We start from the raw sequence: 15,368 nt of genomic DNA on the forward strand, positions 1-15,368 counted from the left end.
TTATGATGTTGGTGATGTTAAGCCTTCTGCTTTCACCACTTCTAAAATAATATTTATATAAATATGAGAAATGTATGGTATAAAACACTTAAAATCTGCTTTAATTTGTTGGAATTTTAGGCAGGACCATTTTTTTTCTAAAAAAACAAGGAAAAAACAACCTACATGCTTTTAAGTGGTTTGGAAAATTGCTAAAAACTTCACTCCTCTGAGCTTGAGGGAAGCAATTTTGTCCAAGGCCACAAAAGCAAGTAAACAAGCAAGTAAAGTAGCAAAGAGGTCACTCTAACGTTTTTTTTTCAGTATTATTATTAACATAAGTGGAAAGTAATGATACAAAAGTACCACTCAAAAACCCACTCAAAAACTCCACATACAGTTGTCCCTCACTTTGTTAGTCACTGTATCTCTAACCTCCCATCCTCTGAATATAAACTATATGTACACACACACATATATTTATATATATATATATATATATGTGTAGTTTTCTGATGTGGGGGATCCTATCTTAACAGTCATGAAATTAAAATAAAGTCAGTACAGCCTGATCCTGCAGGTCCAAGTGGGCCCACAGCAGAACTGCAGCACTATGAGCAGTGCATTTTAAAGCCAAGAGGTCCGTGGCAGACAGCTGAGCCTGGAAGACGTTCAACTAGCTGCAAGCCTCAGATGCCAGTGGCACCAGAAAGCCATTCACTGCCACTGAGAGGTTTCATGGGAAGGAACAATAGTGGGCAAGAACGCTTACAGACTCTGTTACCCTCTGCCTTCTGCAGGATGTGTATAGTGGAGACCTGCATGGCTGCCAAACTACTACTGGCCACAGGGATGCTTTTCACAATCAGCCTCTGCAGAATCTGATTAAGAAGGATTTTAATGGCTTTTGCCACAACCACTGGTCTTCTAGATGCACCTGTCACCTGCCAGCGAGCATGTAGCCTGGGAAGAAACAGCACATTTCCCTCTTTTACCCCCTGTCTCTTCACTTGTTAGGGACCTTGAGAGTGACACTTGGAAAATGGAAAATAAGAGATTTATCTCTTCTAAAACACTTGGAGTAAGTGTGTAAATAGAAGCTGGGACTGTGCTGAAAAATAAACACACTAGATTTTCTAAAAATCAACTACACTCATCTGAGGTCACAGTAAGTTAGAACCCCTATCTCCTCATATTGTACAACATACAGACACACAGTGAGGCACTTATAAAAAAAAGACTTCATTGCAGTTCTACTACATTCTTCTGATACACATGAACTACAGCAACAGTAGGTCTATTATTTTCTAAAGAACAGACCATTGCTATGTTTAACAGACTACATCCATAGCACTGGTCTGTTATTCCTGATATCAGGCCACTATTATACACTGTAGGACAGACAAAGGCAACAGTCTGTTATACATGCAGGTCTGTTATTTCTAAAGAACAGACCATTGTTATGGGTAACAGACCCCATCCATGGCAACAGGTCTGTTACACATAGCAACGGTCTGTTCTAAAGTAATAACAAAGTGCAGAATGCAGCAATTGACCAATCAGAATCCAGCTTTCAACACAACCATGTATTAATGACTTTTACAGACAGTTGTTTTATTGTACCAGCGCAATCTGTAACTGTTTTCAGCTAAGTTCATTTTTCCTTTGTAGTAACACGGAGGCCTCAGAGGTGGCAAAGACTTATGCAGGGGTCTCTAATACATCAAAATCAAAGACATGGCTGGTGGGATGTCTCCCTGTTTTTTTTCTGTGCAGGCAGACAGTGAAATAGGAAACACACAGGGCCAGAATACAAAATCATTCTTTGTACATATCACAAATGGCCTTGAAAGTCCTAAGGATAAATTGACAATTTCAGGTGATTTTTTTCTCCTCTCACTGCTGACAAATAATGACACAGGTCATTACATAATCTCACTTTGTGCAGAGTCCTCATTCATACCAAGAAGCTCCTTAAAAGGCACTCAGAAAAAAGAATAATTGTGGGAGAGCAGCAATCATGTCCGTCAATGCATACAGTACACTGTTTATTATATTCTCTCATTTAAAGAATGAATGTGTATATATATATATTTTTTTTTTAAATGGTGGAAAAAATGTTTTAGAATCTTACCTGCAGGTATATGTGATATAACAATCTGTTGTAATCACTGTCACTGCCAGAAGGGGGAGACAAACATTCTGCACAGTAGCTTTAAGTTTAACTTTAAGTTATTATAAAAGGGACAATCCTTCGATCTCAGTTAGTTTTATTTGGTACATTCACTTGTTACTGGATCTCACAAAGACAAATGTTCATTCTGAATGTGTAAAATAAATGCAGGGTATGAGCTGGTACAGAACTCCACAGTGCACTGTACCTTTAAGACAATTTCAGTAAGTCTGCTTTATTTTGGGAAAATTTATGCAGACATATTCAGCAAATGAAGAGACTCCAAAACACATTATATTCTGGATAAATCTTCATTTTAGTTAAGCAGAAACTTGGTCCTCACCACAGTCAAAAGTTTCCCATGCATAAAGGAAGCAGTGTGATTAGAAAGCAGCACTGTCCTGACCTGTATGACATCTGCACCCCATGCCCCGCTGATCATCATGGAGAAATAACAGTGCACACAGAAGACCTGTAACACTGCATGAAAATAAATTAACTGTCATGTACTTATGTTCATTAATTATCAGGAGTGGAACGTCCAGCACAACGAACCTGTCTCAGTCCATGTAGTGGCCGGGAGAGTCCTGCTTCTGTGTGCTGAAAAGGTCATCCTGTCCCTGTCTCCGCAGGCGCCCATGGCCGCTGCAGTGGAATGAAAATGTCCCCTTGTGATGTGACAATTAATCCGACAGCTGTTAACAAGGTAACTACATTACACTGCATGTGTGTGCATCCCTTCAGAGGCACCTCTCCTCTTCATCATCCTCATCCTTTTTTTGTGTGTGTGTGTCTGCCTCAGCCGGGATGGAGCTGCGATGCTGTTTACCTTCCTTTTTTTAAAGCCAATTATTTTGTTCATCAGAATGTAGCGACGTGAGCAATTTCTTTTCCAGCTTCTTGTCACTGACTGAGCGCAATTAATTCAATGCAGAGGCCAACATTTTCCTCAAGACTTCTCTTTTACTGAACTTAATTGGAAGCATAAATGCTTTGGAGGAAATTGGCAGAGTCCAGTTTAGTGCCTGTGTGTCAGTGCATCAGTCCGCCTGCTATTTGACTGTCTGTGCGTGTCTGAACCTTTGACCTGTCAATTCATACTTCTGTTTACCTCTCTTGACAACACATCAAATTAAGTATTACTTGGAGGTGAAGGTAAACAGAGCGAGCGAATGCAGAACACCTGTAATTGGGTCTTATTTCACAGGCAGACAACACAGAGGAGAGAGCTCTGGTTTGCATTAGAATTAAACCAACTGTTGACTGTTTTGATGAGAATGACTTTGACTATTCAACTCTAGCACACATGTGGGAAGAAAACAAATGAGCAAAGAGACAAACAGACAAATATAGTACACAAAGGCATCAGTCAGAGCGTCTTACTTTCTCAAAAAGAATATTCTTCAGGGTTTGGGAACAGCGAGAATACTGTGATCAAATATCCTTATTATTCTCAAAATATATGAAAGACTTCTCACTCATACTGTGGCCCCAATGATGGATGGAGCCTATCAGTGCTAGCAGGGAACCAAAAGGTCACCTTACAAGCTTTAGGAGATCCATTTTTGTAGCGTTTGGTGTGCACAAAATGAAGGATTCCAGAACATAGACTGTAAATAAAATGGGCAAAGTCAGTGCAGAAGGTTTCAAATGTCACAATGTTGGCAGTGTCTGAAGCAGGCAGGTGCAGGAGGTGAAAGCAGGATGTTTGCAGCACCCACCTGTCACTCAGAGTGGTCACAGCAAGTTTGCTGTGTTGACATGGTAGAAAGGAAGGGATTTACATGTCTACCTTGTCTTCAGGACTTTTACAGACTCTCCATGTGCAAACTGTGTGTGTGTGTTTTGAATTATTTCTATTTCAAAAGGTAGTTGTTTTGGTTTTTGTTCCATGTTATGCTTCATGGCTTCGGTTAGTTTGGTTCTCTGTTTTATTTTGGAATACGGTATCTGTCTGTTATGCTAGCTCAGTTTAATTCCCTGTTTAGTGTCAAGGTCACTTTCTACTCCTGTTTTATTTTGGCAGCCATACTTTCCTTCTGTATATGTTTTACTTCCTGTATTTTTCCCCTCCTCTATGATTGGGTGCTCTCCACCTGTTTCTCGTTCCCCTCACCTGCTGTGTTTAGTCCGTGTGCCACTTCTCTCCCTTGTTGTGTTTCATAGTTGTTGATCTTACTGGTTTCTCCTATTTGTCTCGGTTTATTCCTTTGTTTAGTTTTTATAGTTTAGTTTCATATTCCCCTGGCATTTATATCCTCAAACATAACAATGACAACTGTTCACATCAGTGGGACTGGGCAGGTTGTTGTCCCCCCAAAGAACACAGAACCTTCACACAGAGGACCAACAGGTCCAGACTCCAAGCACACTTTAAATGGGACCTTTTTTCTCTTTAATTTGCAAGAATGGAAACAGCACACCTAAATCTCTGAGGACCAGGAGGGTGACAACAAGGGTCAGCAAAAACATATTACCTGTAACCAAGACAATCTCTGAGTGCTAGGCTAGCAGTGGCTAAAGTACCCTTTAGGTAGAGGTGAGTGGTGTTCTAAACCAGCAACTCTGGATCCACAAATCACTATTTATATCCTCTATTTATTCCAGTTTACAATTTATAATCAATAAAAATATGTGAAATTAAATAATGTTCCCTAAATTCATGCAGAAGTTGACAGTCATTTTTTCATTTTGTCTTTCACGGCTCAGATATCAGCTCAAAGTGTCTTTACATTCACACACTTTGCTCAGTCTGTTTGCACCGTGACCTTCTGAATGTCATGTTTAATGTGACATTAAAATTAGATTGCACTTTCGTAGAGTAACTGAAAATATATCCTCTGAGATTTGTACTAGTCAGGACTGTTTAATAATACCATTGCTAAGTTCCACATAGAAGGCTTTACTGTATTTACCTGACCTATGGAAAAGATCATGGATTATGTTTCATGTATCCAAACTCAGATATCTCTGTTAGATTAAAGTGTTTCCTCAGTGAGGAAGTCAAAAAGTTTTGTCTCATTTAAACCCTGTGGTGCTTCTGACATCTGCTTTATTACACTTCACTTTCCATTACAATGTATAAATGAAGCCATAAATGTACAGAAACATTTAATAACACTGCTGCATCTTGTTATAAAATTGGACATTCTCTCGATATAATGAGTTGCTTTTATCATCGGACTAGTGGATCTGAGCTGAAGGTTAGAGAGAAGAACAAAGGTAGTGGAACATGCTGTCCTATAAAGAATAATGCTGCTCTCAAATTTCACTTTGCTTCTCTCTCTGATCGAGTCGACAGAGTCCTTTGTAGTATCTGCATACTAATGACACTCCCATTAAATATTATATTGCTCAGAGAGCGCGCAGCTTCTTAGTGTGTGAGCTCTGAAAGGCACAAAAACCTGGCTGGTTCATTAGTTAAAACTGTGTGTGTATGCTGGATTCTAATCATTTCCGAATTTCTGGCTCTTATTGTAATACTACACACTATTGTGTATCTGTTACCTTGGTAACAGCGCGTTTTTAACACTACTCCTTGATATATTAGATACAACAGAAGAGCAGCCAATCCAAACAAACAAGCGTGAGGTGTGTTGTTTTCTACATAACAGCAGGACGCATGGGAGCTGTCTTGGAAAAGCTATCAGATGTATTTTTCATCATGATCTCCTCCTACATTTACACACTTTGTACAGCTGTTGTGAACAGATCCCTTGTGGGAGTCAATGTCTTGGACTTCTGCAAAGTTGTCCATCAAAACAGCTCCTTCTCCAACTTGAACCCTGTGAGCTGACACCTTGGTTGTTTGTTGTGGATAACTGCATGCACATGTTCCAGGGAGCTCTGTGCCAGCATACCACAGTGTTATTAGATCATGTCATGGATCTTGTCAGTGGCCTCCTGTGGTGGTGGTGATGGTGACAGACCTTCAATAATGGTGGACATTTTTCCGACTCTCTATGATTCTCACATGTATGGAATGAGAGCCGCGTAACTCATCTCCTACCTGGATTACAACTAATGTATGTTCCTGTAAATAATGACACAGTAAAATCCACAATGTATGACATCAAGCCGTCATGTTTGGTTTATATTTGCTAAAATCTGACATGGCTGCAGGAGGCTAAACTGTAAATCAATGAGGAAGCAAACGCTGGATGTAATCGCCGGATTACAAGCGTGCATTGTTTTCTGAGAATCCCCTGTGCATGTGAAGCCTATTAAACCCTCCAACAGTTACAATAAAAACTACAATAGAGAAAGGGGTAATTACTGAATGTAAATATACTGCAGAATGAGATGTTAATTTGTGTCAGATTTCATTAAAAAGCCATTTGTCTACTAATTAACTGGAGTAAGCTTCTATAGCAGGTCTTAAAAGCTAAATGAGCAGCGTTAGATGGTATACTGAGATGTCCTCAAACATGAGGATTCTCTGCAGGGTGACTGCTATGTGGGTCAGTCAGCGTGGACAGAGTGCAGCCATTGACAGGGACAAAGGGAGGAATGAAAATGAAGGTGCCACATAAACACATGGGAGATCCATTTAACTGACTCTGATACATGAAATGCATTGGTTGACATTTTATTAACTGGCCCACACAAGCATATTTCCAGCCTTTTAAATATGCATAATGGTGCAAAGGGAGGGGAGAAAAAAATCTTTTCCTGTAATGATTTTTATAAAACCCATATCCCACTGCAGATATTAGCAAACACACAGGCAACGCAAAAAAGGCTTTCAAGTATATTTTCATTTTGAATTATTTGATATAATCCCTCCACCTCAAGCTCTAGATTTGTAAATGTAACCCATTTATTGTAATGAGCATTAAATCCCCTTACAGTTATGTGTGCACACTCCATTTATTTTTGATTAAAATATCCTGCACAGACTCTATGACAAACTGGCAATTAAAGAATAGAAATCCTCCCATTGCTTTATTAAAGAAAATTGATTCAGTCTATAGTGTCTTTGTATCCTGAACTGCCTCCTGCTGTGAAGTGGACCTCAGCTGTGAGGGAATAAACATCTGATCACCTCAATTAACACAAAATGTCAGACAGGAAAATGTGACGCTGTGTTTTCCTCTTGAAACAATGCAGATGTTATATACTAACTCTTCACTATCACTAGAGGCTGTTGTGTAACTAAGTAGCAATGAAAATCAAACATTCTGTGTTCCTGCATGTTGCACACATCCTATAAATAATGTGACAACAAATATTGATTAATGGATCTTCGAAAGGAGCCATGAGGCCCTAAAGCCCCCATGTTTTCAGCTCTGCCTCTTATGGTCAGACGAAGTGTGTCCTCCTAACAATCAGGACTTTATTCCTGACAATAGAAAATGATTCAGTTAGCATCGTGTTGTATTTTACTTTGTTAAACTGTAGAATGGAAGACATCTCCAGATGATTCAGTTTAGAACTGAATGAGCAGAATGTACTATAAGCTTAAACTGGGTGATACACAAACAGGATCCATTTGTCTTATGTGCTATTCTCACCCAGATTCAGGACCATGGAAATGTGGTATAATACCAATATTATTGGTTTTACTACTTTCACTCACTTTGACGACAATTGACTGACGTGCTCTCTAATTTGAGTTGAGTTTCTCCGGATGTAATTCTTGATTTCTGAAGTGGTTTTGTCACAGTTGTTCTCCCAGATTTGGTTTAAACATACGTATTTCAATCATGAGAGATTTAAGATTTATTAAGTACAAAGTTTGAATGTGCATTGGCGTCCTAGACCCCGTCGTGAAGACCACATCCGAAAAGGGGGAAAACGCAAGAGGAGAGGCCGCTGGATCAGAAGACCCCCCCGGGGTCTGGACCTGCGGTGGAGAGCTGGAGGGTAGGAGATAGGAGGCCTGAACTGGCATGGATCTGGTGGTGCTTGGGGTGGAGGAGGGTTGCCGGGTTCGATCAGAAGAAAGCTGGAGAGGAGATGGAGACTTTTAAATTCGTGCTAAGCTGTGATTGGTCAGGAGAGGGACAGAAAGCGACAGCTGATTGGTGAGGGAGGTGCTTTCTATTAAGCACCTGCGGATAGGGATAAATGGTGAATAATGGGAAACAGAGTCTTCCTGATTGAACTTATGCTAAGAGCTACATATGGGTTTCTAGTATATCTTATTAGTTATACTTCTTATAAGTTAGTTTCCCTTGTACTTCCTGTTTTATTTTGTTCATATTACTTCCTTGTGTGTCACAGACACTCCCTCTTGTTTTCCCTCCATATTGATTGGCTACCCCATCCTCATTGTTTTCACCTGTGTCTTGTTAACTCTTTTTTGTGTATTACAGCCTTGTGCTTGCCCTTTGTCTTTGTCAGTCCGTCTGGTTTCATTACTTCTCACCTGTTTGTTTACCTGTCCTCGTTCCTGGCCACCCTCTCTGTAAATGAACTCTATATGAATCCCCATCTCCAGTCTCAGTTTCTGTTCCAGCTCCAACCTTTAGTCCAGCCTCTGAGCCCAAGTCTTTGAGCCAGCTGGGCTTCTCTGTCACCAGTCCCAGAACCAGCCAGACTCTCATGTTCTGCTCCTGAGCCTGCTGGTGGACCCTCTTTGCTTCGTCTCCTCTGTAGCCAGCCTACAGTGCTCACCTTTGCTGCAGGCCTCCAACCTGACTCCACCTTAGTGTCCTCAACCACATCACTACCATGCTCCAGCTCGGCACACCAGTATCGCTAAGTCCTCATCCTCATCACCAAACTCCTACTCAGGAGAATTCTCACTTTCAGAGCTGGCCTGCCTGGTCATCTACCTATCCTCTCTTTGTGCCCTGATCTGCAGCCTCAGGTTTCAGGTCTGTGGACTGGTCTGACATCATGAATGTCCATCTGCTTTGACCATCTCACCCAGTTTCAGTTAAAGTCTATTTTAAACATGCTTCTAAACTGAGTGAAAGGCTGATTTTAAGCCAAATACCTGCTAATGACATCTTGTCAATAAAGATGCCATGCATTACTCATAGTTTATTATAGAGTGTGGTGCTGGTTTAGAAGGAATTTTGCTGCCTATGGTTTAATTGCATCCTTCTGTTTGTCACCTGTGCTCTGCCCACCTCTTTACAATCCAATTCTTAAACCAGACCTATACTTCTATCTGAATCACCTCATTGACAGTGAGTTAGGTCATGAGCGCCCCCAGGCATGGATAATTATGGTGAGACATGTCCTGCAGAGCAACACGCTGACGGTCACATTTAGTTTATCTGCACAATGACCAATGTGCCATGACAGTGTAGACGTATCACACCAAATGAGAGATGGAAAAAAAAGCAATGTAGTACAGTCTGTCACCAAAGAGACTTAATATGTTCTGATGGCTAAATGAAAGAAGAGGTAAACACACTCACTGATAATTTACGTCAAGGAAAGTTTGATCACTGCTTATGGACACTCAATGTATTCTTCAGAGGCCGTAAAGCATTTTACACAGTGCCTCCAAAGGCTTGGATGTGGTCTGGAAAGTGAATTAAATTAGACAGTGCTCAAGGTGGAAACAGTGCACCAACCACCGTTATGATGAATGAATGGTGACAGTTGTCTCCAGCACTGTGTGTTACATGAACTTGAGTACTGAATATTGTCTGACAACTACAGTCAGACAGTAATGCATCTATAACACATTATAACCTCCTATGTGCATAATCAGCAACAACCGACATTTCTCAGATGTATTTATTTAATAAATGAGAGAGAGAGGGGGAGGAAGAGTGGGTGTCATGGAAGTCATGGAGGTGCTATGAATCCTAAATTGCAGTAAACCCTATCACAGTGCCACCTGGTTGGCTTCTCGGGCTGTGAATAAAGAATTAATCCATGCAGTGTCTCTCTCTATATAACACCAAACATCTTTAGGCACATCAAGTACAGGATGAAAGCCTTCACTTTCAGAACCATGGACAGTTCTGATACACTTGTTTGCTCCCAAGTCCTGTCACCCAGTGTCAGGACCACAGTCAGAGCTCATAATAAAAGGATTCATTTCTCTTCAATGTGCTACTCTCACCCAGTGTCAGGACCACAGACAGATGTTTTCCTACATGTACTGTATGTAGAGCCGCAGCACCTCTCTTCTGTATCTCAGTGTCTACAATCTCAAATATGCTACTCTCACCCAGTTTTTAGGCTCATGGTCAGGGCTTTGTGACTTATCTCCCTTATGCTTTTTGTTTCTGTTGTTTTTTATGACTTTGACTCCTTCCATCTTCATATCTTGCTGGTCTAGTATTATTGTTTTATTATTTATACATTTTGAAAAATTACCACAGCTCATATGTCCAAATGTACTGCTTCACTAAGCAACAGAGATGCATTAAGAATACCACTGTATCCAGAATGACTCAGGAAAAACCAAGCATTCATTTATGGTCTGTGTAGGAACATTTTATGTGAACAGCAATTGGTGGTTGAATATAGGGTGTATGAAGTGTAGGTAATAGGAAGGATAACAATGAGAGAGTAATTTAAAACCAAAATCATTCCCTTTACACTGCTGCCTGCTTTATTGTGTGTTTGCCATTGTGTGGTCCGAACATTATATCATTGAGAATTATGATATGACTCAAACAATCCTAATGCTTTGCCTGTCCATGAAAGTTATTTATATCTGCTGGGCACAGATGGAAAAAATATTCAATTTCAACTTCCATTGCTTTTTCTTTTTTATACTGATTGTAGCTTCATTTTAAGAGCAACCATACATGTACTGTTCTCATCCAGTGTTAGGAGGTAAAACAAGGCTTATAAAATAAATAATAATACATAAATATACTATTCTCACTCATCTTAAGGAACACAGACAGTACTTTTAACACTATTTTAACAGCACGTATTATGATTATTAGCATCCAGTTTCAGGACCATGAAAAGAGTTTATAAAAAAACAATATTCTGAGTACTTGAGCAACAATTACATATTATTGCATAAAAATACTATGGATGTAGTTTTGTTTTGCTTGTCCTGAATGCACCATGGTCCAGTCCCCTGTACATGTATGGAATCTTGGCTAGATTGTAGCACAATGAACAGCAGATCAGTGAACAGGGCTGGGTAATATTACCAACTCTAATGTTGTTTTGTTCCTTAATGCAGCACTATGGACACAACTGGTAGATTTTTCATAATTCAGCACAATCAATGGACAGTAAATACTTATAAATTGTTTCGGTTTTGGACTGTGCCATGTGTTGTTGTATGACTGCTGTACATATTTGCCAGATTCCAGCCTCATGAACAGAGCAGAGCAGCTGCACTGCACATAGTTTCAGCACCATGGACAGGGCTACTGGTACTACATTGTTGGAGGTCCTGGACGCGTCATGGACAGGTTTGGTGCTGCTGAAACGCGTTGTTGTGTTTGTTGATCTTCAGCACTGTGGTGCACAGAACCGGTTTATATTCACAGCTTTCAGCAGCACGGACAGAGCAGTCTTGATGTTAACTGTTGTCTGAATGCGCCGCACTCACAAGGCTGCGTGCAGAGTATGATGCAGCTGTGTTCAAACGCACATACCGAACCCCCCCTCACGCTGTAAAAAAAAAAAAAAAAAAACCCACACCACACGCCTGGTCCTTCATTCCTCATAAGAGAACAAACCCACACTGTGTCTGTGTATATGCACCGGACTCCTCTGAATGAACACGAACGGCGTGCGTGGATCCTGACACCGAGTGAGAGCTCTGCATCTTTAAAATAGGAAAACAGACACACACACACAGAGACAGACACACACACGCCAAAGAAAACACACAAGCAGCTCTGTCATAACTGTGGGATGATAAGGACTACCTCTTTTTACTTTTGGAGAGAGCCGAGCCGTTAGGAGAGCATTCAGCATCAGCTGTTCCACGCTGGTCTCTCATTGCTGGAAGTCGGGGCTGAATCAGTCACATGACAGAACTGGAGGCAGAGATCTAGAGAAAAGGCACAGCATTTCGGCTTGCACCGCCATACTGTATTTTGAGCCATATCACATTTTTATTGCAACATTTTACTCCCGCTCGGTGAGTACCTTTCCAATGGCTTTTTTGTAAGCATTTTTTGTCTTTTTAATTGCCCCCCATTTTTATTTTTCCTCCTTTTGCTGGTGTTTGAATTGAGCATTGACATGGGTGGTTTGGAGCGTTTTTCACATCCAGGCTTCAAGTTTTTAGCATGCAGTTATTCTGATGGAGAGTGCCAAGAGGGTAAACGGGTGCGTTATCGGTCTTGAGAAAGCCTTTACTTGCTTGCAGTTTTGTTTGGAGGGTCAAACCCAAGCAGGTTTTGTCAGTATTGAGATTTTTCTCAACATTTATTGGTGGTTTTGAAACATTTTTATTTTTTTGTTTCTGTCGACTTTTGCTGTTGCTATGCTTTGGTTTGCATTTTGCAGTGTTGTTTGTTGCCTTTCGAGTTTTGTGATTTTGATGTCTCGGTGAATCCCACCGATCAAACCTTTGCTTTTACTTTGTGCCTCTTTTCTTTGATAAAGAAGGGAATCATTTTTAAAGCCCCGCTGACGTTTTAACCTGATACTTTTCTTGCAGCTGAGCGCACAGGTTTGTTGTTTTTGTGTTTCTCTCTTTTTCCGATTTCATTATACTTTTGCTGGTGGCAGTGTCAAGTATTTTTGGATGTTATTTTTTTTTGACTAGATGATGCTGGGTGGACGAGGGGAGTTTTGATTCTTGGGGGGAGTTCAATGCGTTTTTGTTTCCTATATCAACGAGGATGAACAGACATTTTCCTTCTCACAGGTATACAATAACATGAGTTTCTGTGTTTATAATAAAGAATGAGGTGACAGAAATATGCACCTGTGGCTGACGTGTTATTTCGTAAAGGAATGGCCCAAACTGCTTATTAGAACAGGCAATCTTTATCAATGTTACCTGAAGGTTACCTGCACTGATCAATCTGTGCGTAACGCTTCATAAAAATAATAATAATAAAAACGCACGCAGGTCGTTTGATCCCAGTGTTTTCTGTGTTTGAGTTCAACAAGCTTCAGAAGCTTCATTCCTGGAAAGGATGCACAAAACCCAAACTCTATCCAGAGACAGAAAAAAAAATCACTTGGTGCAGCAAGTTCGGATAAATAATTAGGTTACAGTTGCCACTGCAGTATGATATCTTGCTACACTTAAGTGCCCTCCTTATTGCTGGACAAATCGGCTTTTGCAGGCCTAGATGCATAAACACTCTTGGATTTGTCAAATCTGATTTTGGAGCTACTGACAGGTCTAAAAAAAAAGAGGACTTAGGGTGAATTAATCCTCCGAGAGGAAGGTTTAACTTCAGATTATTGGTGTTCAGGAGGAAACACGAGTAAATAGATATAATATGTGGATATCTGCTGTGTGTGTGTGTGTGTGTGGGGGGGGGGGGGGGGTAGTTTCTGTGTTCATGAACCTTTGAGGCGATGCCAAAAAGTAGTGGTAGCCTACTCGGCAGAAATTCACACATTCTTTACTTGAATTATTCTGGACTAAACCATTCCTCTGTCTTCATCCTTTGAAATATAGACTGTTGTTAAACTGTTCATGACAGTAAGTGAATACAAAGACCAAACTTTCTGTCTGATGTGGGGTTTAGTCAGAAAATATATCCAAAACAATGCATATATATATACATATATATGTATATATATATTTATATATATATGTGTGTGTGTGTGTGTGTGTGTGTGTGTGCACTTTTTGCACGTATGGATACCAGCTTCAACTTTCTTAGTGATTCATGTCTTTATCAGTGTCTTACATTGCACAGGAAAAATGTTTGTGTTCTCTACTTGTAGCCATGATTGTGCAGGACTTTTTAATACAGTGAACAATGAGCACACACCAATGGAAAATGTGACAGGAATGAAAAATGACCAAAAAGACACTTGAGGGTTAAGCAAGTGTATCAGCTCCCATATGTATCCACTCTAACAGAACGCAGTGTGTGTTATAGTGTAGGCATTTAAAACATATAAGAGCAGACCATTAAGTCTCCCGGCGTTATTAAACAGGCGGCTGCCACAGTAGATCAGAATCAGGACGGTTTAATGGGGTATTGATAAATAGTGAACGCAGAGCTCCATAGGCAAACTTCCACTTTTAATAGGGAAAACTGATTAGAGCAATTAAATGAAACATTTCAGCACATATTGAAAAGCTGTTATCATGTATTGATCCCTCTTTGCAGGCCATAAAGCAGATGAAGATAAAGAGTTTGTAATTTGTAAATAGGAAGTGTGTGTGTGCATGTGTGTGGGTGTTCATAGACAGAGCTGCCATTGAACAGGTCTGAACCAGAGCATAGGTGTGAATTTAACACGGGTCAGTGGTGTTCCACTCAATGTATGCTCTCACTCTTCAGCTCTGACGTTTCTTCACAAATCTCAGCCTCCATTAGCAGTTAGACTTGAACACTGGAGTTAAAGAATGACTTTAATTTCTTTTAAAACTGACCCCCCCCCTTCTTTCTCTGTAGAATGATGCACAAACCTCTGTTAAATCCAATCATACCAAAGCTTTTAGTAACGGTGTGCATGCATTTTAATCCATCCCTTCATTCAAAATCCATCAAACATCATCCAGACACGTCAACATGTCTTGAGATGAGAGGGTCGTCACATCGTGGGCTCCTGGACATCTCTTCCTGCTAAGCATTATGATAGCTTCTATTACGTCCTGCAGTGCTGTGTCTGTCTCACCCTCCCTCCCTCCCTCACCCCCTACAGACAGGTTTTCTGTTATCTGGGCCGAGCCAGAGCCGCACAGGAGAGAAGTATGATAGCTCATGTGTGGATATACCTCTGCTAGCATGAATAAAACATCACACAGGAGGCGACTGTACGCACAGAGCATGTGCTTAACAGCGGGGTGTGCACATCTCTCCGTGTGTTTGTTGGTGAAACTGTATCGACTCCAGCCCAACAAACATGTCTTGGAATATGTGTGATAACAGGCACAGGTACAGGCTTTACTTTGGTCTTGATGTAGTCTCAATTTCCACAGTAACATAAAACCTCATCTCAGTAAAGATGTTGAAGCAAGAAGCCTGAAACAGGTCTTCAAAAGCATCAGAAAAGCTTCGATTTGCTGTTATTATTGACTGTTATTTGTTCTATAAAGACTTTCTATAAAGTTTTCATTGTAAATGCCCTTAATTACACAGAGATCTCACCACACTGAAGCCAAAGGAACACAATACACAATATAAGA

At 40.4% G+C, this 15,368-nt stretch overlaps 1 protein-coding gene across 1 annotated transcript in view; it reads left to right on the plus strand.

Moving 5' to 3' along the window:
• The first annotated feature begins 12,860 nt into the window (after positions 1 to 12,860).
• The window catches only part of LOC114453591 (RNA-binding Raly-like protein), a 55,285-nt gene continuing 52,777 nt past the window's right edge, over positions 12,861 to 15,368 (plus strand). The window contains exon 1 of the mRNA XM_028433543.1: positions 12,861 to 12,914. The gene's annotated coding sequence lies outside the window, so the exon portion shown is untranslated. The remainder of the gene's footprint in view (positions 12,915 to 15,368) is intronic.

The sequence above is a fragment of the Parambassis ranga genome, chromosome 20 (genome assembly GCF_900634625.1).
Source record: "Parambassis ranga chromosome 20, fParRan2.1, whole genome shotgun sequence".
NCBI lineage: Eukaryota > Metazoa > Chordata > Actinopteri > Ambassidae > Parambassis > Parambassis ranga.